At 35.0% G+C, this 27608-nt stretch overlaps 1 protein-coding gene and 1 pseudogene across 1 annotated transcript in view; both read left to right on the forward strand.

Annotated features, from left to right (window-relative positions):
- LOC141495371 (uncharacterized) overlaps positions 1 to 27608 on the forward strand; it is a 121153-nt gene that overhangs the window by 37737 nt on the left and 55808 nt on the right. The window lies entirely within an intron of this gene.
- Positions 24573 to 24869, forward strand: LOC141494733 (cytochrome c oxidase subunit 7B, mitochondrial pseudogene; annotated as a pseudogene).

Here is a 27608-nt window from a genome sequence, read left to right on the forward strand (position 1 = left end):
ATAAGGAAGAGGAACAGTAGCTGAAAAGGGAGGCAAATTGGAGCTTTTGGAGAGGGGAGGAGAGTGAGTTTTGAAGACATCATCTGTAAGGGGAGAGGCTGAAGCTGAGGGGAGAGGTTGGAGAAAGAGCCTACTTGTAGGGGTAGGAGAAATTACCTTTCTTCAAATCTTAAGGGAAGAAATTTTAGCTTTATGCTTTCTGTGTAGCATCTCACTATACCAATGGTAAAGACATTCCCATTACTTATTGTAAGTCTTATTAGTTTTAAAATCAATTTTGTTTTAAGATAGTTCAATTTAGGTCTTTCAAAAGATTCCCCATCTCAACCAACATAATTTCAGTTCATTTGTTACTTTACACCAATGCTGATAAAATGCATGATCATTAGAGTCATAATGCTTAATCATATAAATATCAGGTGTTCTCTCTGCTGCATCTCTAATCCTAGAATTAGATTGTCCCATGATCAAATTCAACAATCACAGCAGTAATTTTACATAAAATCAAAACACCAAAAAAACAATAAGACATTAAACAAACAAACAAAAACCATATAATAGACACTGGACATATGACAGGAATGCCAAATTCCTTTCTATTTATCAAAGTATCAGATTTAACCACTAGGCAACTCCACCAAATCATGCCACAATTAGATCTAGAAAAAGTACTCAGCACCCATCTGGCCACTTCAAGTCAAAACAATTCCTCACCAATCTGAGAATCACAAAATCAAAGGTAAAATTCCCAGAGAAACTCTAACTTTCAAATAAACAAAAGTAGAGTAATTTGAATGGAAAAATAACAAACTCTGGGATTTTAAAAGTTACAAATCTATTTTTTTCCCAAGGAGCACCTCTGACTACAGACCACCGACCTGTTTTATAGACATCTTTCCTTCCACAGAGCACATCTGAGTCCAAACATAGACCTGTTCCTCCTCAAAATTCCTATCTATTCAAGTCCTCGGGCACCATAAATGTTACCCTAAAATTAAGACCCTTCAATACAAAGTGTTAAAATAACATGACAACAACAATAATGAAAAATAGATTAGACATGAAATTTTATTTTCTGGGATTTTTCCCACCACCAGTAGGTAATGAAGACCATCTAAGAAATGATCTCCTCAAGTTGAGCGAGATCTGAAAATGTACACAGTAACAAGGGAAGGAGAAACAGAATATACATACAAAGAGTAGACAACTTGCCTAAAGACCATTCTATTATTTTATATCAGAGAACCATCTTTCTACAATGCTATTTTCTCTGAGGGACATTAGATTTTTTTAGTTTAAATATCAGGAGGCCAGGGTGAATACTTGTTTTTGAAGTCAAAAGGAGGACCAAATTCTTTCTTGGATTTAGAGGGCAAAACAAGTCTTCCTTTCAAAGTCTAAGAAGGACACATTCCATTCTTCACAGTACCTTAGGTAACATCAACCCTTGAACAGGAATAATTATAAAAATTTATAGTAATTAATATACTTTAGCAACATGTATAACCATGTAAAATATAGTTCTCAATTAATCATGGAGTGAAAGAATAAGAACAAAAAAGGAAAAAACCATAAAACATAAAACAAATTAAAAAAATTATAAATAGTAAGCTTTGGTCTGTATTCAAAATTCATAATTCCTTCTCTGAATATGGATTGTATATTCCATCACAAGTTCTTTAGAATTTTCTTTATTTTTTTTTTGCAAGGCAAATGGGGTTAAGTGGCTTGCCCAAGGCCACACAGCTAGGTAATTATTAAGTGTCTGAGACCGGATTTGAACCCAGGTACTCCTGACTCCAGGGCCGGTGCTTTATCCACTGCACCACTTAGCCGCCCCTTTTTCTTTGATTATTGAATTGCTGAGATGAACAAGTCCATCATAGTTGATAGCAAGTCAACCATATAATGTTGCTGTTAAGGTATACAATGTTCTTCTGGTTCTGCTCATTTCACTCAGCATCAGGTGAACAGTGAATTTTGTCCTTTAAATATTAACTTATTTTTCTGAGTCTCTAATAACATAAGTGATTGGAAAGTCAACTTTCACAAGGATATTTAAAAAAGCTTCTTTTAAGAGATCAAGTGGAATAATTTCTGATGAAGGCCTCTTAGGGTTAAAGAAATGTTTATGTTAAAAAAAAAACACCTAATATTACAAGGGACCCAAGACATCCTATTTTACAATAAGACTGTTTTGCTGACTGAGGCACATCCTGACCATGAAAACCCTACCTTTTTCCTAGTCAAATCAGTTATGAAGGTCATAAAGACCTCTAAACTAAGAGGGTCTGGTACCAGGTCACCCCCACTACTTGATGAGATATATATTGTAAACATTGTCTTCTTTTCTTTGCATCTGTTGCTGGGGTAGCTTTCCTCGAATAGATTGTACCCCCTGAAACCCAGCCAATGGGTTCAAGGGAAAGGGAGTTAGGGTGGGGGGCTGCAGTTAGGATCTATATAACCCTGCCCTGCTGTGCTATAAGTGTGGCTTCCTAACTTTCGCCATCATGATGTGTCTCTGAGTATACCTTTTCTTGAGAAAGTAAATAAAGATTTTCTTTTGCTAAGACCCAGTCTCTAAGTATTTCTTTAGGGTAACTGTATCACACACAGTTTTAGAGGTTCTCCCAGGGTTTGAACTCCCTCCTTGAGACTCTCCTGGACACAACTACAAGCAGGTGCCACGAAGACCAATTTCGGCAACTCAAGACTCAGTGCCTAGTGCCTTGGGAGCAGGAAAGGAATCCTGAGGGAGAGACTCAGTTCAAACAAAATCAAAAGTCCAAAGACCTCTGGAGGTAATACAACAAGAAGGGAGATTGCTGCTGCGGCCTGATGGTACCACGAGATCATATAAGTTTGTGTGCACAAACCTAGATAAGCAAGACCTGTGAATCAAGTTAGAATCCATAAAGCCGACCAGACAACAACAGTGAGTCCCTGGGTGACCTGACACTTGCCTCACCTAAGCAGTTTGAGTCTCTAAGGATAGAAGTAGGGTGGCTAGGTGGCTCAGTGGATAAAGCACTGGTCCTGGAGTCAGGAGTACCTCGGTTCAGATCCGGTCTCTGTGTGGCCTTGGGCAAGCTACTTAACCCCATTTGCCTTACAAAAACCTAAAAAAAAAAAAAAAAAAAAAAAAAAAAAAAAAAAAAAAAAGGATAGAAGTAGAGGTAGAAATGCCCTCAAGCAGTTAAAGTCCATAGAGAGAGATTCCAGAGAACTCTCAAGCAGTTCAAGCCCCTAGAAAGTGAGCCCAGAGAATCCCAAGAGATTCTAGTCAGTAGGGATGGGAATGTCAAATTCAAAACTAAGCTGCAAAGAATTACAATCACTCTCTAAAGTGGCGACTGATAGTCCTTTAGAGTCTAGACTCAGTAATCAGGAAGAAATATCAAAATATAAAGGGAAAGAAGAAAATAAATAAATGCTGTTGACTTTTTCTCTCCCTCCCCAGGCTTCCTCTCCATTATTCTGTGCTGCCAGACTCCTCTTTCTCCTCCCCCCTCCCCTCCCCTTTCTCCACCACTTGCCACTTGCAGCCTTGTCCTGACTCTCATCTCAACCGTTAAACAGGAAAAGAAAGGGGAACTAAGAAAAAGGACTAAATAATTGTAGAAAGAGAAAATTGTTTCAGGAAGACTTGGTAAAACAAATATTAAAGAGGGATTTATTTGAAGTTACAGAAGCAGAAAAACAAAAAAAAAATACGGTGAATATAACTAGATGGGAAAAATATGTTAAATAAACAAATCATGAAAGAAATGAGAAAGTTCTGAGGAAGCAAATTCCAGGAAGAAAAGAGAGTAAGGTCTTTGTCCATTCTAAAGTACATAAATTGATTATATGGAAATGTCAGAAAAAAGGGAGACTAAAGCATGTGAACAGTATATTAAAGGAAAAATAAAAGTTTTACAATCTGAGTAATGGGTTTGAAAGACCTATGAAGAGAATAGTAAAAGAGTTTTAAGGAAAAATGAAAAGACATAAAGAAAGTTGAGATTCTTGGACAATTTGTAAAGTTTATCAAATTTTTGTAAGTTAAAGCATGTAGAAAGAAGGTATGAGCAGGTTTTACTTTGTATAAGTTAAAATATGAATTTTTGGGACCTTTAAAAATTGCTTTAAAAATCAAGATAAGAAGAGAACAGTGACAGAGAGCTAAGAGTTAATTGATAAGCTATGGTTTATCTTCTGGTTTTTCATAACCCAAGTTTATGCTAAATTGAGTTGTGTTTTTTTAAATGAGGGGGTAATTTGAAAATTGCATCAGACTATACTACTTTTGCAAAATCTGGCAGTGAATTGAATGGAAAGTAAGAAATCCTATAATATGAAAGGTTTGACATGAAACCAGTGTTAATTTTTTATTCTATTACTGTTTCTTCAATTAGGTAACTATATAATGGCTTAATTTTCTGTATAAAGGTAATATGAAAATACAAGAAACTAACTTAAAAGTGTTTGTAAAAATATATAATTTTGATTGTGATATGATATATTCCTAAATGTTCTAATACTAGGAAATATTGATCAGTAAGGATAAAAGCTCTCATAAGCTAGAGCTTTAGGAAGTTAGAATTACACTGATAAAAATAAGTAAAATTTGCAAAGTTTTAGATTTTGAAAGAAAACAATTTAAGGTCATTTTGGATATGACTTTTGGAACTTATAAGACTATTAAAAGAAATATAAAGAAAACTTGTAATTATGAAAAAGGGATTTTTTAGAAACATCTCGTCTTAAGAATTTTCTGTGTTACAAAAGTTCTAGGGAGTTAAGAGAATATACATGAAATTGAAATGTGTTATGTATAATTATGTATTATATTTATTATATTTATATATTAATATATTTGTATACATTTATATTTATTATAATTATGTATAATATTATAAGAACAGATTCAAACTAAACTTTTTGAGAATTTAAAATTGTATTGGAATATCAAACAGTGAATAAACTGAGGTTTCATCTCTCATATTTGTAAAACTTTGCTATGTGAAAACCAGAAAATATATTCTTAATTGCCTATCTCTCTCAAGGTCCTTTTGACCCAGAGAGTTTTTTTTATTTAAAAAATTTTTTTTTTAGTTTTTGCAAGGCAATGGGGTTAAGTGATTTGCCCAAGGCTACACAGCTAGGTAATTATTAAGTGTCTGAAGCTGGATTTGAACTCAGGTATTCCTGACTCCAAGGCCAATGCTCTATCCACTGCACCACCTAGCTGCCCCCCAGAGAGTTTTTGAAAAACTTTGTTTTCCACCTTGTGTTTATAGAAGGGAATATTCAATGTAAGATCAAAATAGCTTATTTAACATCTGTAATTTATGAAGAAAAAATATATTTATTTGAGATATTGTTCTATGTAAATGTGACACTGACATAGGTAAAACTTTGAATTGTGGTTTTGAAATTACAATATGTATAAGATTAAATTCTTGAAGAATCTCATTTTCTTTTGAAAAATAGAAGTGCAGGGGGGTGGAGCCAAGATGGCAGTAAGGAGTATAGCCTCTCTTAGGTGCTCTCTCTAAAATATTGTCAAAAACCTTAAAATTATGTCTCTAAATTTTCGAGAGACAGAACTCACACGAAGATCCAGTGAGGCAATTCCCCAACCCAAGGTAACCTGGAAAATAGTGTGGGAAGGCTCTGTTTCATGAAGTTGCAGGGGCAACAGCACCAGAGCAAAGGAACTTCAGCCTCCTGGGAACAGCCCCAGGACATCTGGCAGCAGAAGCAGTTTCCTGATCTGCACCCCAGGCAGCACCAAGCACAACTTGGAAGATCAGCTGGGAGACCTCTGCCAGAGTGAGCACAAAGACAAGGCCAGTGTACCCCTCTTAAGCATGGCTATGGGCCTCAGCAAAGCCCATTTCCCAGGAAACAGAAGCAGATCCATGGAGCCACCCAGCAGGGAGCAGCCACCCAGCAACTGCTCCCTGAGTACTCAGCCCATGGAAGGTAAGGGAGTGGAGGGAAACTGCAGAGGTCTGATCTCTGTCCCTGGGACAGGACTCTGGAGATTTAAGCATATTCAGACCCTAATCTCAGTCTAGCACTGCCCCCTCCCCCATAGAGCATGGACCTCCCCCCCACAACCCCGGTCAGAGGGGTGTACTTGTGGTCATTCAAGAGACCAGAAGAGCAGTCAGAGTCTCACATACTGAGGTCCTTGTATGTGTGGGGGTGTCCAAATAATACTCAAAAGCTCAGGAAGCACCCCAAAACTAGGCACAGGCTACGGAAATGTGTAAACAGAAAAAAACAGAACCTGACCATAGACAATTACTTTGGTCCCATGGAGGACCAAAATACACAATACGAAGATGAGAAGGTCCAAGTTTCTGCATCTAAAGACTCCAAGAAATATAGAAGGTGGGCTTTTGCTATGACAGAGCTCAAAAAAGATTTTGAAAATCAGGGAAGAGAGATAAAAGAAAAACTGAGAAAAGAAATGAGAGAGATGCAGGAAAAACATGAAAATGAAGTCAGCAGCTTAGTCAAAGAGATCCAAAAAACTGCTAAAGAAAATAGCTTGTTAAAAAACAAGTTAGGTCAAATGGATAAAACAATTCAAAAAGTTAATGAGGAGAAGAATGCTTTAAAAAGCCGAATTGAGGGGCGGCTAGGTGGCGTAGTGGATAAAGCACCGGCCCTGGAGTCAAGAGTACCTGGGTTTAAGTCCCGACTCAGACACTTAATAATTACCTAGCTTTGTGGCCTTGGGCAAGCCACTTAGCCCCATTTGCCTTGCAAACACCTAAAAAAAAAAAAAAAAAGCAAAATTGGCCAGATGGAAAAAGAGACAAGCAAGCACTCTGAGGAAAACAAAATCTTCAGATGTAGAATGGAGCTAAAGGAAGCTGATGACTTTGTGAGAAATCAAGATGCAATAATTCAACACCAAAAGAATGAAAAACTAGAAGAAGAAAATGTGAAATATCTCATGGGGAAAAACTACTGATCTGGAAAAGAGATCCAGAAAAAGATAATTTACAAATTACTGGGCTACTTGAAAGTAATGATCAGGAAAAAGAGACAACTTCATTTTTAAAGAATTTCTACAGGAAAATTGCACTGATATCCTAGAAGCAAAGGGTGAAATAGAACTTGAGAGAATCCACTAATCTCCCCCAGAAAGAGATCCAAAAACAAAAAACTAACCCCTAGGAATATTATTGTCAAGTTCCAGAACTCCCAAGTTAAAGAGAAAATATTACAAGCAGCCTGAGGGACACAATTCAAATATCATAGAGCTGCAGTCAGAGTCACACAGGATTTAGCAGCATCCACATTAAGGGCTCATGGGGCTTGGAATATAACATTCCAGAAGGCAAAAGAGCTTGGAATGCAACCAAGAATAAACTACCCAGCAAAAATGACCATCTACTTCCAAGGGAAATGATGGACTTTCAATGAAATGAGAATTTCAAGTGTTCCTGTTGAAATGATCAGAGCTGAATGGAAAGTTTGATCTTCAAGTACAGGACTCAGGTGAAGCATAGAGAAGGAGGATGAGAAGGGTAAATTATGAGGGATTTAATGATGTTGAACTGTGTGTATTCCTGCATATAAAGATGATACTGATAATACTCATATGAACCTTCTCATTTAATGGAGTAGGTAGAAGGAGCTTTTATAGATGAGGCACAGGAGACAGCTGAATTTGAAGATATAATATATTGTAAAAATGGAATCAATGGGTGAAAGGGAAATGTACTGGGAGTAAGAGAAAGGAGAGGTAGAATAGACTAAGATATTTCATATTAAAATATATTTCATTTAACTTTTGCAATGGGATAGAAGGGGGAAGAAGAGGGAGAATGAGGGACCTTTATTCTCATTGGAAATGGCTCAGAGAGGAAATAGTATATATATATATATACTCAATAGGGTATAGACATCTAGAAGAAAAAGGAAAGAAGGGGGACGGGGGAGGGGAGGGGGATATGTGTGATAGAGGAGAGGGTAGATCATAGAAGAGGATAGTCATATATAACACATTTTCTTTTTCACTATTTGCAAGGTGGTGGGATTGGGTGGCCTGTCTGGGACAACAGGGCTGGGAGGTTGCTGGGTTTCTTGAGCGGGATGTAGGCTTGGGGCTTCTTGGACCCAGGGCCAGTGCTCTGTCTACTGCCCCATTCAGATACCCCACAGCACATTTTTGAAGAGGGACAGAGTAAAAGGAGAGAGAAAATATAATAGATGGTAGTGGGGAGGAATGGCTGGAGGGAATTGCAAATAGCAACAGCAATTGAGGACAAATATGGAAGTAACTTCTATGATGGACTTATGACAAAGAATGAGATCCACCCAAGACAGAGCTGATGGTACCAGAACACAGACTCAAACACATTTTTTCCTCTTTTACTTGATTTTTCATGAGGTTTTATATTTTTGTGGGGAGGGGTATTATGTTTACTCTTTTTTTTCTTTTTGGTAAGGCAATGGGTTTAAGTGGCTTGCCCAAGGCCACACAGCTAGGTAATTATTAAGTGTCTGAGGCCCGATTTGAACTCAGGTACTCCTGACTCCAGGGCCAGTGCTCTATCCACTATGACACCTAGCCACTCCTTATGTTTACTCTTAAACAAGAATATTTTAGTAATGTGTAAATAAATTAAATAAAATTAAAAATAAATAAAAAGAAAATAACAGTGTATTTGGAATAAGAAGTAAATAAGTTTGTAAAACAAAAATGTAAAAAAAAAATTGCATGTAAAAGCTATTCCATTATAGGGTTAACTTTAAGGGAACTTCTTGGTTTCTTTTGCTTTAAGAGAATGGGATGTCAGCATGGAAACTTTTTTCATGTAGGCTAAGAATTAAATGTTCAATTTTTAAAGATGTAAAAATTGTAGATCCTCCCCTCCCATGTTAATTGTAAACTAAGAAGGTTAGTATATAGGAGATTGGAAAGTATAACCTAAATGCAAGATACCCTTCCTACAATATTGAATAAGTGTGAGGGGCTCTGAAGAATGATTGGGAAATTAAAAAGTATGTAACCCCTAGTTAGGTAACTTTTTGGTGAGTAAGATGTTGAAAACTCTTTACTAGTTATGTGATCTACTTTTGTAAATATAAACTATTTTACTGTAATGATGTCAAAGCCTGGAATTAATAATTGATTGCTTTATAGGGATAATGAGAGAAAATATCAAAAGTCACAACCCTTTGGGATCCCTGAAATTTTTTTTTAGTTTTTTTTTTGCAAGGCAAATGGGGTTAAGTGACTTGCCCAAGGCCACACAGCTAGGTAATTATTAAATGTCTGAGACTGGATTTGAACCCAGATACTCCTGACTCCAGGGCCGGTGCTTTATCCACTACACCACCTAGCTGCCCCAATCCCTGAAATTTTTAAACAATGTGTTGGAACTTGTTCTAGATCTGTAGGTCCATGTATAATGTGATAAGGGAAAGATTGTTTTGTAAAATCTTATAATAATATATGCTGGAGATTTAAAGTCCCCTAAGATGTTCTAATGGATTTAATTCTAAAAGTAATGATTTGTATTTCAAACAAGCTAACAATTAAATATATTTGTTATGAAGAATTGTTTGCATATAAATTTTCCTATTATATATGTAATTTGCAAACTGTGGTTGTTTGCTTTGAAGTAAAAGCACCTGAGTAACATGGGAAAGATAAAAATAATAATAATTTTATATTTTTTGGTGACAATCTCTAGCTAATTGTTATGTAAGAATTCTGGAGATGATAGACAATCTCATAGCAAAAGGAGGAGTTTATCTATTGTGTAATACAGCAGGCTAGAAGGAGGGGTTTCTAGCCAAGAGACCTCTGATATACTATCTTTATATAGGAATAGAGTAGATATGATTTCAAAAAAAGGGAGGTGGGTCTGGAGATCATAAGTTAGTGACACCAGGGGGACAGATCTTATAGTTGAGTTATGGAACATACTTGTGATGAGGTTTTTATATGTCAGAGAATATTACAGATGCTGGGGGAACTTGACTGCTTTTTGCATAAGATTGGAAGATGACCCTATTTAGTGTATTATGATGACAAGAATCCAGGAGGCTGGCCCGTAGTAGTTATATGTGTAGGGAAGTGGGCTGATTGATTGGGACTCCCATCCAGATTATAATTAGTATTAAATTCTTGTGAAAGTGAATTTAGTTGGAAGTCTAATTAGATGGAATTACTATTTTAGATCATGGGACTTTTAATTGGCTTTTGTTCTGTTTATGATAAAGGTATGATCAGCAAAGGAAGTGCTGTGGGTCAATGCTCTTTTGAAGCCAGGAAGCCCAGTGAAGGTTTGGAGACTACAGGTGACAGGTGCATTGGGATTAAAAAAGTTGAAGGTGTGGCATTTAGTGCAATCTGTGGTTGGACACTTTCTGACTTGATTTTTCCCAAATGTGACTTTCAAATAATGTCTAACCGGATAAATCTAAAATTTGGCTTAAGGCATTTGGTTACCCATATGACCTCTGCCTGGAAACTGACACTCATTATCTATAAGGAATTATCTATAAAGGAAATTTCCTTTGATATCCTGAACCTTTATAGTAAATTGGTATAAAACAAATCTGATATAGAAATTTTAGTCAATTGGAGTTTAATAGCCAGATAGGCTAGTGTATGGTTTTGATGTTTGCTGTTACCTATATGCTCTGACAAGAATTAAGATCCCTTGATTTTATTTTAGAAGATATATTTAGGTAAAAAGGATGAAAAGATTTTTGTAATCTCACAAGACACAATTCTGCATAATAGCATTTTCAAATTCTATTTTAAGGAAGGGAATGTAAGTCATTTGAGCATATCAGGAGAATAATCATCTATAGTATATTTAGAAACAATTTAGAAAGAGAAATTCCTTTCAGTTAAGGATGCTTGAGTTATTTCAATAATGAGCAAGAGGATGAAAAAATATGTCACTTTCTGGACACTCTTTGTACTAAGATGATCATCTACTGTATATGCTACTAATTCAAATTAATCTGACAGTTTTAGATGAATTCCCTTATGTAGTGAAACAATTATGGAAGTTTTATTTTGTAAGTGTGGGGTATGTATATCAGCATGACGAGTAAGTCAAAATGTAAATTATAATAGCTCTAAAATTTTATTGTCTAATGATGAAAATATGAATCTTAATCTTATAAGATATTGTGTTAAGAAGTACCTCTACCAGAAGAGGAGATCTCAATAAGATCTCACCTGACCTGGAGAGAACTTTTTGGAATGGACTCTGAAGATACAGGAAGAAATTGAATGTCATGTCTCCAGGGGAAAAGGGAGAGACTGGATGAGTTCATTTTCTCCATTTTGCATCTATATGTGTATGGGTTGTTTGATCAGGGGAAACTGCCCCTTTTGATATCTGTAACTTTTCCCTGGACTCTGTAGATGTGCTGCTCTTACTTATGCCACTCTCTGCAGATAAATTGAGTGTTTATTGCTCATCCATTGCCGAGAAGAAGAAGAGGAGGAGGAGGAGGAAGAGGAGGAAAAGGAAGAAGAAGCAGGACTATTAAACTCCATTTCTACTCCCAATAGACTCATAAGGGCTATGATAGAGATCATTACCAACCAAGAGATAAAGATCGTGCTGGGAAGAGATGAGGATTAGGATACTAAAAAAAAAGGCCAGGTATGGGTCCCAATTGGGCAGGAAGAGAGAACAGAACCCAAAGATTATGATGATGAATGTGAAAATTTTGCTGAGGAAATGTATCAAGAATGATGTGAGAGGACTTCAAATGGTAAGAAATAAGAGGGAGGGGGGATTGAATGATAGGATAATTCCAGCACAGGGAGAGGCTGTCCCCTAAAGTGGAGTCCTCATTGAGTTTTGGCCTTCAAAATGATAATTATATTAAGTATGTGTTAATCCTCAGAGTTTGTCCTAATGAGGGATACATATTAACTTCTGGAGTTAGAACAAAACAGAATTAGGTAAACATACACATTTTTATCTATTTTTCTTAAGTTTACAAATTATTGAGGTGTGTATGGGCATCTCTCTAGAGAATCAAATCTCTAAAATGGAGTCCAATACTGAAGATCACCTCCAGCTTGTCCAATCAAAGAAGGGTAGCACTTCCCCCCCACCAAATCTAAGATGAGGTAGGACAACTCAACATGGTGGGAAAAGACTCTGGATGGGGTGAGGTGCTAGACATTAGACCTTCCAATAAAAAGAATGGTCTATTGATTATGCTAAAGATCTTCAAGGATTGTGGGAACCCTCCCCCTCCAAGCCATAGGGGCTATCTTGATAGTATTTTGGAAGACAAGCCAGCAAGTCTTTATTTATTTGTTTGTTTGTTTGTTTATTTGTTTCTTTGTTTTAGGTTTTTGCAAGGCAATGGGGTTAAGTGGCTTGCCCAAGTCCACACAGCTAGGTAATTATTAACAAATAACATTGAAATTGAAGTCATTTGAGAACCAACTTCAAGGTACATGTAATTTTCATGTAAATAAAAGAAAAAAGAGAAAAAGAATGCAGTATACAATTATAGACAATGGAGTCCTGGGAAACTAAATGGAATCCTTGTAAATCCAACAGAACCCTCTCCAAATGAACAATTCTATACCAAAGTTCTAAGTAAATTCCAGTGGTTTGTGCCACAGTACCCTTGTAGAGGATCTTTATCAGACTGCTTTCCAATGTTTGCTCATTGTTCTTTGCCACTGGTGTTTTCCCAGTAGTATAACTCCCTCTGAGGTTCTCAAGTACCTTCAGATCCATTAGCTGGCTTTAATTCTCCCTTCTGACTTCCTGCAGTTGCCCTCAACAAGTGAACCTAGGTAAGTCTCCTAATTAACCCCACAATTGTCTTTTGGTCACTGAAACTACTCTCTGTTAGAACAACAATTTTATTTATCATTGGGCATGGTCTATAACATTTAAATAATAGATATTGAAATTAATTTTTTAAAAAGGAATTCCAACTGATTTTTTAAAAATCTAGATAGCTGCCATTGATTTAGTACTTTAGAAACAACTTTAGATATATATATATATATATATATATATATATATATATATATATATATATATATAATTTTCTCATTAGAATCTCAAAACCACCAGGTGAAGACATGCTATTTATTAATATATAAGGACAGGAATTTGGGTGTAGGCACAGGAATACAGGACAAAAGTCTCTAGCTATCCCTGTCCAATAAAGCAAAGTAAATCTAAATGATCCTGGTACTAGCTCCAGCAACATGATTGAAGTTGAAAGGAGTTTACTCATTCCAAATCAAATGTAAAGATGGACTTGGGGAGTTCCTGTTAAGGAGGAATCAAGAAAACAGCAACAAAAAAAAGATAAACTTGATATGAAGCTCTCTTGCTATGCTGATGGAATACAGGTGTTAGTCTGACTCAGAGAAGAGCTATAGGATGGTTCAATAGAGAGAGCCCCTAAATACTCCTTGCAGTAAATAAGGTGTAATACAGTGAAAAAGGAACAGATAGTGATATCAATTCAGCAGAGAAATTGTCAAACAACAATTTATTAGAGAAGGAGTAGATTGAATTAGCAGATCAGTGGAGATGCAGCCTAATAGCAATTCTTCAGAGAAGCTGCAAAGGGAGTAGTTTAGTGTAAAAGCAGCAAGTAACCACATTGGAGGCAGAGGGGGGTGTTCCAGCTTCATTTCATTAGTAAACATGAGCTATTCAGACTGCAAGTGTTCTCTCCACCACTAGCATAATGAAATTCTGAAGGAAGGCATGTCACTCACTGTATAGGGGAGAGAGTGGAGAAATGGAACAGGGTGGGAATAGATGCAGTTTTGCTTATTTCCTTTACCATTCTTTTTTTTTTTAATGCTTTTAGCTGATGACTTCATGTATCAAATCTGCTTAGATATGCAAGAAAATACACTGGAGGGAGGGCTCAATATAGGAGTTTTAAATGAATATCGATCCAGCTCATTTAACTTTCAGGGACATGGTGAAGCAGATTCATCCACCCTCCCCTACAAGAAAACTGATAAAGTGTTTGAGGCTGAATTCAAGGTATTCTAACTACAAGTTTTTTGGTCCAGTTTTTTAGTCCAGAAAGATCAAATTTATAGATTTAGTTGCTTAGGATTTATGATGTTATTGGAAAGGTAGTTTATTTCCATTAAAAGGGTTGAATAAGAGTTATTTCACACCTCATTACTTTTTTGTGCTATTTTAATATTTTTTATTTTTAAAAACATTTTTATTTAAAATTTTGAGTTCAAAATTCTGTCCTTACTTCCCTTTCCTCCTTCCTCCTTGAGATAGTAAGCAATCATTTGATTATAGGTTAAATATGTGTAACATTTCCATATTAATCATTTTGTACAAGAAGACTTGAAAAAAAGAAAAACATTTAAAAAGGGTGAAATAGCATGTTTCAGTCTGTATTAAAAAATTCAATTTTTCTCCGGAGGGAATGATATACAAGATTATTATCTTGCTGAGAATAATTAAATCATTCACAATTCTTCAAATATTGCTGTGTACAATGTTTTCCTGGTATTATTCACTTCACTATGAATTCACTTGAGTCTTTTCAGATTTTTCTGAAATCACTCTGCTTGTCTTTTCTCATAGTATCATAATATTCCATTACATTCAGATACTTCAGCTTGTTTAATCGTTCTCCAGTTGTTGGACATCTCTTTGATTTCTAATTCTTAGCCACCACAAAAGAGTTGCTATACATATTTTTTGTTAGGTTCTTTCCCCCTTTTTTGCATGCCTTTGGGATATTAAAACTGTTAAGTCAACAGTGGTTTTGCAGATCAAAGGGTAAGCACAGTTTTATGACCCTTTGGTAAAAGTTCTAAATAGCTCCACCAATAATGCAATGTTGTCCCAGTTTTCCCACAGCCTCTCCTATATCCAACATTTTTCTTTTTTTGTTACATTAGACAATCTGAGAGGTGTGAACTGGTACTTCAGAGCTGTTTTAATTTGTAATCAATGGTGATTTAAAGTATTTTTTAAAGTATTTAAAGTATCTCAAAGTATTTTTTCATATAACTATAGATAGCTTTTATTTCTTTTTCTGAGAGCTGCTTATTTATATCCTTTAACCATTTATCAATTAAGAAATGACTTGTATTTCTATAAATTTGACCTTGTTCTGTATATATTTGAGAAATGGGGTCCTTATCAGAGATCCTTGTTGCAAAACTTCCCCACCCACCCAGGTTCTGCTTTCCTTATCATTTTGGTTGCATTTGTTTGTGCAAAATCTTTTTAATTTTTATATAATCTTACATATTTTTTCATTTTGCAGTGCTCTCTATTGTCTTATTTGGTCCTACCTTTTTCTTTCATCCATAAACCTGACAAATAAACTATTCCATGCTCTCTTAATTTGCTTATGGTATCACCTTTTATGTGTAAATCATGTCCCCATTTTGACCTTATCTTGGTATACTGTATGAGATATTGCACTATACATAGTTTCTGTCATACTGTTTCCAATTTTCCCCCACAGTTTTTGTCAAATAATGAGTTTTTGTTTCAAAAGCTTGAATCTTTGAGTTTATCATATACTAGAATACTGTGGTCACTTACTATAATGTAATTTGCCCTTAGTCTGTTTCGTTGATCCACCACTTTATTTCTTAGCCAATAATAGATTATTTTGATAATTTCTACTATATAATACAATTTGATATCTGGTACATCTAGACTATCTTCTTTCACATTTTTTTATTGATTACTTTGATAGCCCGGAGTTATTGTTCTTCTAGATAAATTTTGTTATTAATTTTTTCTAGATCCATAAAAAGAATTTTTTGATAGTTGATTAGCATGGCACTGAATAGATTAATTTAGGTCAAATTATCCTTTTTATTAAACTGGCTTGACCTTCTTATGAGCAATTAATAGTTTTCCAGTTGTCTAGATCCGATTTTATTTGTGTAAAAAGTGTTTTATAGTTGTGTTCATATAGTTCCTGGGCCCATTCATTTGTTAAAACTTTTTCTCTTTCATTTTCCTTATTTCAAACTTAAGAAACAAAACAATTTATTTTGTGAATTCCCTTCGTCTTTACATAACAATTACTTCTGGATATAATATATACCCAACTGAGTGACCATTCCCTTGTAAAAAAAATAAGAGAAAACCAGTTAAGTAAAACATATATACATGCTTGTGTACACACGCACACACACACACAAACACACACACATACAGATTTTGCATCTGACTATATAACTATATATATATATGTATTATATATATATAAATTCTGTAGCCATATTATCCATTATTCTAATGAAAGAATGTACATTTTCTCATATCCACTCCAAGGGTAAAAGTAATCATTTCAATTGGAATGTTCAGCTTTCTTTTGGTATTTTCTACATATGCATTATTAAAGTCACTATATATTGTTTTCCTTTTTCTACTTACTTCAGTTGTTATCAGTTTATATAAATCTTCCCATGTCCCTCTATATTCCTTACATTCACATAATTACTTTCAGTGAAATAACATTACATTATATTCATATACCAGATCTTATTTAACCCTTCCTCAGTCAAACCTAATTTGTTTCTTTTTTGTTTCTTTTTTTCTATTATAAAAAAGATACTGGGATTATTCTGTTATATATGGGAACTTTCTGCTACTTATGTGTTTTTGAGTATATAGTATTATTACACTTTTCTGAGTAAAAGAATACAAATGATTTAATCACTTTTTAAAAGACATGATTCTAATTTGTCTTCCCAAATGGTTAGACCACTAACAGGGTAAGGACCAGTCTTCCCATAAGCCCTCCAAAATTCTTTTACTTATTTGTGCTAATTTTCTGGGTATGAGAAGAAAGTTCAAAATTGTTTTATTTTTCACTTATTTTATTAGTCATTTGGACTGATCCCATAATGTGGTTGCTGATAGTTTGCGATTTTTCTTTTGAAAACTTAATATCCTTTGACTACTTATCTGTTGGGAATGACTTTTATCATTTATTTAGGTTAATTCCCTATATCTCTTGGATATCAGACTTTTTTTTTTTTTTTTTTTTTTTTTAGTTTTTGCAAGGCAGTGGGGTTAAGTGGCTTGCCCAAGGCTACACAGCTAGGTAATTATTATGTGTCTGAGGTCTGATTTGAACTCAGGTACTCCTGACTCCAGGGCTGGTGATCTATCCACTGTGCCACCTAGCTACCCAGATATCAGACTTTTGTCAGAGATATTTGAAGCAAATATTTTTTACCAATGAACTCCTTTTTTATCCTAGCTGCATTAATTTGTTTTTGAAAAGCCTTAATCTCATGTATTAAAAATTGATTATCTTCTTTTATGATACCTTCTGATGATAATGATTGGTTAAGAGTTCTCCCTCAGTGAAATAGTCTTTACAGCAAGTACCTTTGATAATGGCCCCATGTCTCTAATATTTAGATAACTGAATCAAATTTTTAAGAATGCAAGTCATTCCTCAATTGATAAACAGTCAAAGGATATGAATAGGCAGTTTTGGACAAAGAAATAAAAACTATGCATAGTCATATGAAAAAGTGCTCTAAATCATTATTAATTAGAGAAATACAAATTAAAACAGGTCTGAGCTACCACCCCCCATATCTAATATTATTGGCTAATAATTTAAAGGACAATGATAAATGTTGAAGGAGATGTGGGAAAACTAGAACACTAATGAACTGTTGGTAGAGTTGTGAACTATTTATAACTATGCCCAAAAGGGTAAACCCTTAAATCTAGCAATATCACTACTAGACCTGTATCCCAAAGAAATATTTAATTTTTTTTAGTTTTTTGCAAGGCAATGGTGTTAGAGCAAAAGTGCTCTATCCACTGCACCACCTAACCACCCTAAAATATTTAATTTTTAAAGTTTTTTTTTGGTTTTCACAAGACAATGGAGTTAAGTGACTTGTCTAAGGTCACACAGCTAAGTAAGTATTAAATGTCTGAGGACAGATTTGAATTCATGTCCTCTTGACTCCAGGGTTGGTGCTCTATTCACTGCAACATCTAGCTGCCCTCCCCCCCACAAAGAGATATTTTTTAAAAAGGGAAAGGACCTATTTGTACAAAAATATTTATAGTAATTCTTTTTTGTGGTGGCCAAGAATTTGTAATTGAAGGGATGCCCATCAGCTGGGAAATGGTTAAACAAGTTGAGGTATATGATTGTGATGTACTATCTGTTATTAGAAATGGCAAGCAGGATGGTTTCAGAAAAAACTGGGACTAACATGAACTTATATAAAGTGAAATAAGAAGACTGAGGTGGATATTGTACATAATAACAGAAATATTGTTTGATGAAGAATTATGAAGGACTTAGCTATTTCTAGCAATACAATGATCCAAGACAATTCCAAAGGACTCATGATGAAAAATGCTATCTCTCTTCAGAGAAAAAAGTGATGGTGTTTAAATACAGACTGAAGAATACTGTTTTTCACTTTTTTTCCCTTCATTTTTTTTTGGTTCAAGTTTCTTCCATAAAAATGACTTTGCAAAATATGTATTACATGATTGCATATATATATATAACCTGTCCAATACCATTATGTGGTATAAAATGCACTAAAGAAAATTTTCAGAGACTATTCTGAGCAAAAGAAAGTTTTTATCTGCTTTTCTCAAAAGAAGAGCAGACTCATGATCAAAAAGCTGCAACCAACATTCAAACCAAGCAAGATTATATAGGTCCAAATATGGGTTTCCCCTCCTTAACTACCTTGTCCTTTCACCCTTTGGCTGTGTCTCTGGAGATACAATCTTATTTGAGGAAAATCTACCCAGTAACACAGAAAAGAATAAAATGTTTTCATAAAATATTTCCTCATCATCCAAATGGTGAGAATATATAAAAAAAGATTTTAATGACTTTCTATGCCTATCTAAATGAAGAAATGTCTAAGTATGCAAGGTCTTTCTTGGAATAGTTTACTGTCCTCTAAGCAGAAATAGTCTTATCATAAAGCAGGTGGCTCATAAGTTCTTTTTGAAATGCAAAATCTTTCTAGGAGTAGTCTACTGTCCTCCTAGTTAGTAAAAAAAAAAATCTTTATTGGAAGGCAGGTGCCTTTCTTTTAAAAATAGTCTAAGAATAATAGTTTGTTCTTGTCTTAATGTTTCTTAACCCTGAGAGGACTTCACTAGGAATATTAACCCCCAAGAAGGTTTCATCAGGATATTCCACTCAATCCCTCCTCTTAATTCTTAATATGCATGTGTATATATACATGTATAAGTAATTTTGCATCTGAAGTCCTCTCACACTATCCTTGATACCCCCTTAGTTTCTATTCTCTCTTCAGGTCCACTTGGGACCCATCTTCTTCTTGGAACCCTCTGACCAAACCACACATATACAAATATACATAGACATGATGTAAGTATATGAACTTGTCCAGTCTCTCTCTCCTTTATTTTTTCCTGGAGGAATTAAATTTCCTTCTGTATCTTCATTATCTTTCTATATCTTCCAATTTGAATGACTTGTTGAGATCTCTTCTGGTACAGAAACTTCTTAACACAACATCCTATCAGATTTACACTCATGTTTTATCATTAGACAATAAAATTCTAGAACTATTTTAATTCACATTTTGACTTACTTACTATCACATTGATATACATACTTCACTTTAGCAGAAATAAAACTTTTATAACTATTCACTTCACAAGTGAATGTGTTGTAAATTATCAGGGTAACTTAAGCTTTTAACATTTACATTAGATGATCATCTTAGTACAAAGAGGGTTCAGAAGCTTGTGACATATAGACAGTCTCAATCTCTTGCTCCTTATTAAAATAATAACTCAAGCATACTTAACTAAATAAATTTTCTTCCTTCCCAAAATGTTTCTAACTAAACTATAGATGATTCTTTTCCTAATATACTCAACTGATTTACATTCCCTTCCTACAGTAGAACTTGAAACTACTACTGTACTATTGTATCTTGAGATTACTATTACTATTGAGATTACAATACTATTGTATCTTGAGATTACCTAAACCTTTTTATTCTTCTTGACTAAATAATATTTTTCTAGCATCAAATCAAATCAAATCAAATCAAGGGATCTTAATTCTTCTCAAAATATATAGCTAACAGCTAATGATGTTTCCACAGGAAAGGTCTGTTTCACCAGGACAGGGGTTGGAAAGAACCTGCTTCTAGCCTTCCAGAAACAGCTTGTGAGGCATCCGGGTCCCTGGGGGCACTTGAGTCTGTGGTAGAGGGGGATGTTTCCAAACTTTTTGGCCCAGGGATCAGTAGGGAATTGCTTGAAGGGGCAGTGAGAGAACTCTGCTGCACAGAGTGAATGTGGAGCCTGGACCAACACCAGTCTCAGAGCAGCCCTGTGGTGGGAACTTGAACAGAAACCTGCAGTTACTCAGCACTTCCATTGTACACAGTCCACAGATGATAAGGGCATGGGAAGAAACTGTAGAAATCTCTCTGCTATCAATGGGGCAGAACTCTGCTGTTGTCCATACTCAGATCCAGCTTGCAATCTGGGGGGCCCCCATACTACCATAGAGGAGCAGGGACCCTCCTCACAACTCCAGAGCAGAGGGGAAGGCCTGCGGTCATCCACAGACCAGAGCACAGGCAAGAGAGCAGTCAAAGCTTCTCATAAGACCTTGGAGGAATTAGGGTCCATTCGGGGTGTCCCAACCCCCTCCCCCAATGCCTTGGAAGTACAGTAAATCAGTCATAGACTGAGGAAATGAGCAAACAACAGAAAAAGAAGAACCTGACCATAGAAAATTACTTAGGTCCCATGGAGGATCAAAGTACACACTTAGAAGATGACAAAGTCAAAGCTGTATCCAAATTATGAGGAAGTTAATGATGTTGAGCTGTGTGTCTTCCTGCAGGGAAGAAGATACTGATAACTCATATGAACCTTATTTATAAGAGCAGTTAGAAGGAAAAAAATATAAGGCACAGGAGGGAATTGAATATAATGGTATAATATGGTATAAAGATGGAATCAATAGGTGAAAAAGGAAGGTACTTGGAGGAAAGGAATGGAGAGGTAGAATGTGCTAAGATATTTCACATAAAAGGTCAAGGAAAAGCTTTTGCAATGGAGTGGAACAGGGGAAGGGGAGGGGGGAATGAGTGATCCTTCATTTTCATTAGAAATGCCTCAGTGGGAGCGGCTAGGTGGCGCAGTGGATAAAGCACCGGCCCTGGAGTCAGGAGTACCTGGGTTCAAATCCAGTCTCAGACACTTAATAATTACCTAGCCATGTGGCCTTGGGCAAGCCACTTAACCCCATTGCCTTGCAAAAACCTAAAAAAACAAAAAACAAAACAAAAAAGAAATGGCTCAGTGAAGAAATAACATACACATTTAATGGGATAGAGAAATCTATCTTACCCTGGAGAACAATGAGACAAAAGGGATGGGATAAAGGGGATGAGCAAGGGGGTGGGGGGAGTAGGTGATAGGAGAGGGAATATCATAGGAGAGGGTAATCATATACATCTTACTTCTGAGCAGGGACAGGGTGAAAGGAGAGAGAGAGAGAGAGAGAATGCAATAAATGAGAGTGGGGAGGAATAGAATGAAGGGAAACACAGCTAGTAATGGTGACTTTGGGAAAAGATATTGAAGCAACTTCTCTGGTGGACTTATGATAAAGAAAGCAATTCAACTCAGAGACAGGGTCGATGGAATATGAACACAGACTGAAGAACACTTTTTTCTCTCACTTCACTTCTCTTGATTTTTCTCTATCTTTTTGGGGATGGGGGGTTATGTTTACTTTCACAACAAGATTATTGTAATAATATAAAATAGATAAAACATAAGATCAAAAAAATACTCTTCACAGTTATGTTCCATAATTTAACTGGATAGTCTGTCCTTCTGGTCACTGATGAACATTCCCTCATTTTCCATTTCTTTGTCACCACATATAGAGCTGGTATGAATATTTTTGTACAGGTGATGTTTTTACTCTTTTTCATCTTCTCTTCAGGGTATAGAGCCAGTAGTGGTATTGCTGGATCAAAGGGTATACACATTTTTATTGCCCTTTGGACATAATTCCAAATTGCTTTCCAGAAAGTTTGGATGAGTTCATAGCTCCACCAACAATGTATTAGTGTCCCAGATTTCCCACATACCTTCCAACATTGATCATTGTCCTTTCTGGCCATACTGGCCAGTCTGAGAGATGTGAGGTGGGTCCTCAGAGATGTTTTAATTTGCATTTCTCTAATAATTAGTGATTTAGAGCAACGTTTCATATGATTATGGATTGCTTTGATTTCCTCATCTGTAAATTGCCTTTGCATATCCTTTGACCATTGGTCTTTTGGGGAATGGCATGTCATTTTTTAAAAAATTTGACTCAGTTCTCTGTATATTTTAGAGATAAGTCTATACCCACATTCCTTTATCTGAAATCATATTTACTTCCTTTCTAGATAATGATACTATATCAGAGGTCTCTTGGCTAGAAACCCTTCCTTCTAGCCTCCTGTATTACATAATAAACAAACAAACAAACAAACAAACAAATAAACAAATAAATAAATAAATAAATATGTATATAATAAACACCACCTTTGGTTGAGATTATTTCCAGAATTCTCACATGACAATTAGCCAGAGATTTTCACACAAAAATCACAAATTATTATCATTATCATTATCTTTCCCATGTTACTCGGGTGCTTTTACTTCAAAGCAAACAGCCACAACTTTGATATGTGTATATAAATATGTGTGTGTATGTGTGTATAGATAGACAGATATACATATAACCACAAAAGTTTCAATTTACATATATAATTGACAAATTCTTATGCAAACATTTTTCTTTAATAAGCCAGTTTAATTATTAGCTTGTTTGAAATACAGATGATCACTTTTCAGAATTTTTTTCAATCCATTAGAACATCTTAAAGGATTCTTAATTTTTCAACGTGTTATTAGTTACAAATGTAACAAACCATCAATAAAAGTGACATATAAATTACTAGATTTCACTAAACAATCTTTTCATTATTATATTTATACCTAGACCTACAGATCTACAGCAAGGTCCAACACATTATTTTAAAATTTCAGGGAACCCAGAGGGTCATAACTTCTGATACTTTACCTCATTACCCCTACAAAGCAATTAATTATTAATTCCAGCTTTGACATCATTACAGTAAAATAATTTATATTTCCAAAAGTAGATCACATAACTGATAACACTCTTCAACATTTCACTCATTAACTCATTTCACTCATCTATTTAGAGTTACATAATTTTTAATTCCCTAATAATTTTCCAAAGCCCCTCACATTGATTCAACATTACTGGAAAGGGAATCTTGCAGTTAAGATATACCTCCCAATCTATTATACACTATCCTTCTGAATCTGCATTTAACATGAGGCAAGAAATCTACAATTTTACTTCTTTAAAATTTAAACATTAAATTCTTACCCTACATGAAAAATAAGGTTTTCATGCTGACATCTCATTCTCTTAAAGCAAAACAAAACAACAGGTTCTCTTAAAGTAAATCTTATAATTAAGTATTTTTACACACAAATCTCTATGTACCTCTTATTCCAAATAAACTTCAATGAACAAAACAAAGAAAATAAGATTCTTCATGAATTTAGTCTTATATAAATGATTTCAAAAATCTAATGTAGGGGTGGCTAGGTGGCGCAGTGGATAGAGCACCAGCCCTGGAGTCAGGAGTACCTGAGTTCAAATCTGGCCTCAGACACTTAATAATTACCTAGCTGTGTGACCTTGGGCAAGGCACTTAACCCCATTTGCCTTGCAAAAACCTAAAAAAAACCCCAATGTACACTTTTTACCTATGCCAGTGTTACATTTACATATATAATTTCTTCTTTTTAAATAACAAATATTAAATAAGCTACTTTGATCTTACATATAAATACTCCCTTTAATAAACACAAGGTAGAGAATAGCTTTTAACAAACTCTCTAGGTTAAAAAGACCTTGAGAGATATAACCTTGGGAGATATAACCTGTTAGAAAATCTCTAGTTTTCTTATAACAAATCTTTACAAATGTGATTGATGAAACTTCAATTCATTTATTGTTTATGATTACAACTTTAAATTCTCAAAAAAGAAAGCTTAGTTTGAATATGTTCTTATACAAAGTTTACTAATCATAACTCATTTCAATTTCATGTATATTCCCTTTACTCCCTAGAATTTTGCAACACAGAAAAATTCTTAAGATGAGATGTTTCTAAAAATCCCCTTTTTTTAGGGGCAGTTGGGTGGTTCAGTGGATAGAGCACTGGCACTAGAGTTAGGAGGACCTGAGTTCAGATCTGTGTTCAGACATTAATAAGTGCCTAGCTATGTGACCATGGGCAAGTCACTTAACCCCATTGCCTTAAATAAATATTTTTTTTAAATCCCTTTTTATGGTAACAAGATTTTCTTTATAGTTCTCTTAATAATTTTATAAATTCCATCTTTTGACTTCTTGCAAAGAAAAAGCAACGTGCTTGATGCACTGTCAACACCCTGAGTCCCTTGTGGTTTCTTCTTGCTCTTTTGGCGATGTTCCCTCTGTTTAGGAGGGCTTTGAGCTGCTTTTTGTTTGGCAGCTTTCAGCAAACTGTTGAGAAGCAGAACCACCAGGACAGGCTGCCTAATTTTCATGATAAGTATGGCACCCCAATATTGCTAAGTGGAGCCACTTTCTGTCTTGCCATTTGGGCATATGCAGCAACACAGATTGGAATCGAGTGGAACCTGTCCCCATTGGCAGAGTTGTCCCAAAAGACTGGAGAAGCCAGTAAAGGAGAAATTCCTTTTCCTCAGAGCTGTCAGAACTGGCACCATTCTGGATTATTCCAAAATTAACATACGAAGTAAAGGTAGTCTGTTATCAGTTGTAAGGTCACATTAATGTAATAAAATGGATTTCAAATCTTTGTGTGTAGAATTTGTTCATTTCCTATATAAAAAAGCCTGTGCTCCACTTAGGTTAATGGTCTTGTGAATGTATTAGTATTAACATTAAGGAGTACTGTTGCATTTCTATATTAGCTTTTCCCCTTCCCAACAAATTGAAGATTTGGACATCACAGAGAAGCTAACTTTGCAGTAGTTTTAACTTATAAATCAGAAATGGTATTGAGGTCACAAAGCTATATCCCATGCTATTTGAATTCCCTAGAGTTTGCTATTGAAGTGACCACCAAATTGCAACAGCACTTCTGCTTTTATCTTCTCTTTAGTAGATGAAGTTGTCATTGAGACCTAAAGGGAAAGATATCCCCTTCAAGAGGTCACAGAATCAATGGAAATGGCCTCCATCCTGTCTAACCCATACCTGACCATACATTTGCTGTCAAATAAGCCATCCAGTCTCTGTTTAAAGACCTGCAGAGAGGGAATCTACTATTTTTCAAGACAGCCCCTTCCTTGCCAAAGCTAAATTTGCTTCTTTTATGACTTCCATCCCTAATTCTGCCCTCTGGGGCTAATCAGAATTTTTCTAATCCCTCTTCAGATAACTTCAAATACTAAAACATACTTGGTTTGGTCTGTGTATGGAATGATCTGTGCACTAGTTTGAATCTAGATTTTATGGTTGTGTTCATATAAATGTCTTACATTCTCATTTTCAGATGTAAACATTTTGTAATCTTGCTAGTTAATGAAAACTGTCTTCTATCCCACTCCTTCATTTGAAAAAGAAGATTCTTATAACAAATAATGTATAATTCAAGTCAAATTCTTGGATTGACCACATCCAAAAAATTTTTGTCTTGTTTTGTACTACCCTGATTCCATCACCTCTTTTGTCAAGGAGGTTGGTCTTATATGTCATTATGAATCTATTGAAATTGTGGTTGGTCATCACATTGATCAGAGTACTTAGGTCTTTCAAAGGCATGTAAAATGTTACTGAATAACTGTTTTTTTCTGCATCTACTCACCTCATTCTGCATGAACTAATAATTCCCATGTTTCTTGATAGTGCAGTTGTATTCCATAATATTCATATAGCATATGTTCAGCCATTCCTCAAGTGATGAGTATGCCCTTTCCAGTTCTTTGTCACCACAAAAAAAAAGACTTATTATGGATATTTTTATTCATAATGGTCTTTTTTCTTTGATCTCTTTGAAGGTGTAATCTTAGTAATGGTATGATTGCTGGGTCAAAGGATACGTGCAGTTGAATAATTTTTTTCCCACATTGTTCAAAATTGCTTTCTACAATGGCTAGGCCAGACCACAGTTATACCAACTGTTCATTACCAGACCCACTTTTCCACAGCCCCTCTGGCATTTGTCTTTTTCCTCTTTTGTCAAATTTTCTAGTCTGCTATGAGATATAATTTGCATTTCTCTAATGATTTGGAGTATTTTTTTTCCTCCGTGTACTGAAAGCTTGGATTTATTTGAAAACTGCATTTTCAGATCAGTTGGGGAATGGCTTTTGCTTGCTCTTATTAGTATGAATGAATATTCTATGTCTTATTAGAGAAACTTACTGCAAAAATTGTCCAGTTATTTGCTTCTCTTCTAATTTTATCTGCATTGGTTGTGCCAAAACTAATTTTATGTGATCAAAATTGTCCATTTTAATCATAAATTGGCTTTTGCTAGATAATGCAATATGGGGGGGAGAATATGTGTTATGTGCTTTGCCAAGTGTTTAAAAATGTTGTGCTTGATGTGCAAAATAAAATTTCATTGAAACCCAAAAAAATAATTTTATAAATTCCAAAACTCATATCCCAAATAACCTTAAATTATTTTCTTTTCAAAACCCCAACATCTGCAAATTTTTCTTATCTTTATCAGTGTAATGCTCTATCTTATAAGAGTTTTTTATACTCACTGACCAGCATTTCTTAATAATAGAACATTTTATGTTCTGGGAATTGGAGATTCCCCCAAATTTGAGATATCAAGGTTGTATGCATTTTTTGCTCATCTCAGATTTTTTCAGATACATGAACTATATCCCATGCAGATTTTGAATCAATATAAATATTACCTCCCCCCTTTATTAGCAATTTTAAAGATTGATTAAGAGCACATAACTCACAAGTCTGTGCTGACAATGGTTTTGGCAGACTCCCAGCCTCTATCAAAGCCATTCTGTCCCTGTCTATTATAGCATCTCCATTAATTCTTTTTCTTCCTATGACTCTGGAGGAGCCATACAACATTTACAAACCCTTTAATTCAGTTTACATGTATTTTCAGATTACTCTGTACAAAAGATTAGCACATTATAGAATTAGCCAATTTGAAGAAAGAATTAAAATTTACAAAGCAATTGCTTTCATATCAAACTTTTCATATTATGGGGTTTATTACTTTCTAATCAAGTCACTGCCAGATAATGCAAAAATGGTAGTCTAATGTAATTTTCAAATTACCCAAGCCTCATTTAATTACATAACTCCATTTGAATTTTTAGCTTTCTATACCTTTTTTTCCTTACATTGATTTTTCAAAGAAAGATTTAATTTAAGGGGCTGCTAGGTGGCACAGTAGATAAAGCACTGGCCCTGGAGTCAGAAGCACCTGGGTTCAAATCTGGTCTCAGACACTTAATAATTACCTAGCC

This window comes from Macrotis lagotis, chromosome 8, assembly GCF_037893015.1.
Source record: "Macrotis lagotis isolate mMagLag1 chromosome 8, bilby.v1.9.chrom.fasta, whole genome shotgun sequence".
NCBI classification, from domain to species: domain Eukaryota; kingdom Metazoa; phylum Chordata; class Mammalia; order Peramelemorphia; family Peramelidae; genus Macrotis; species Macrotis lagotis.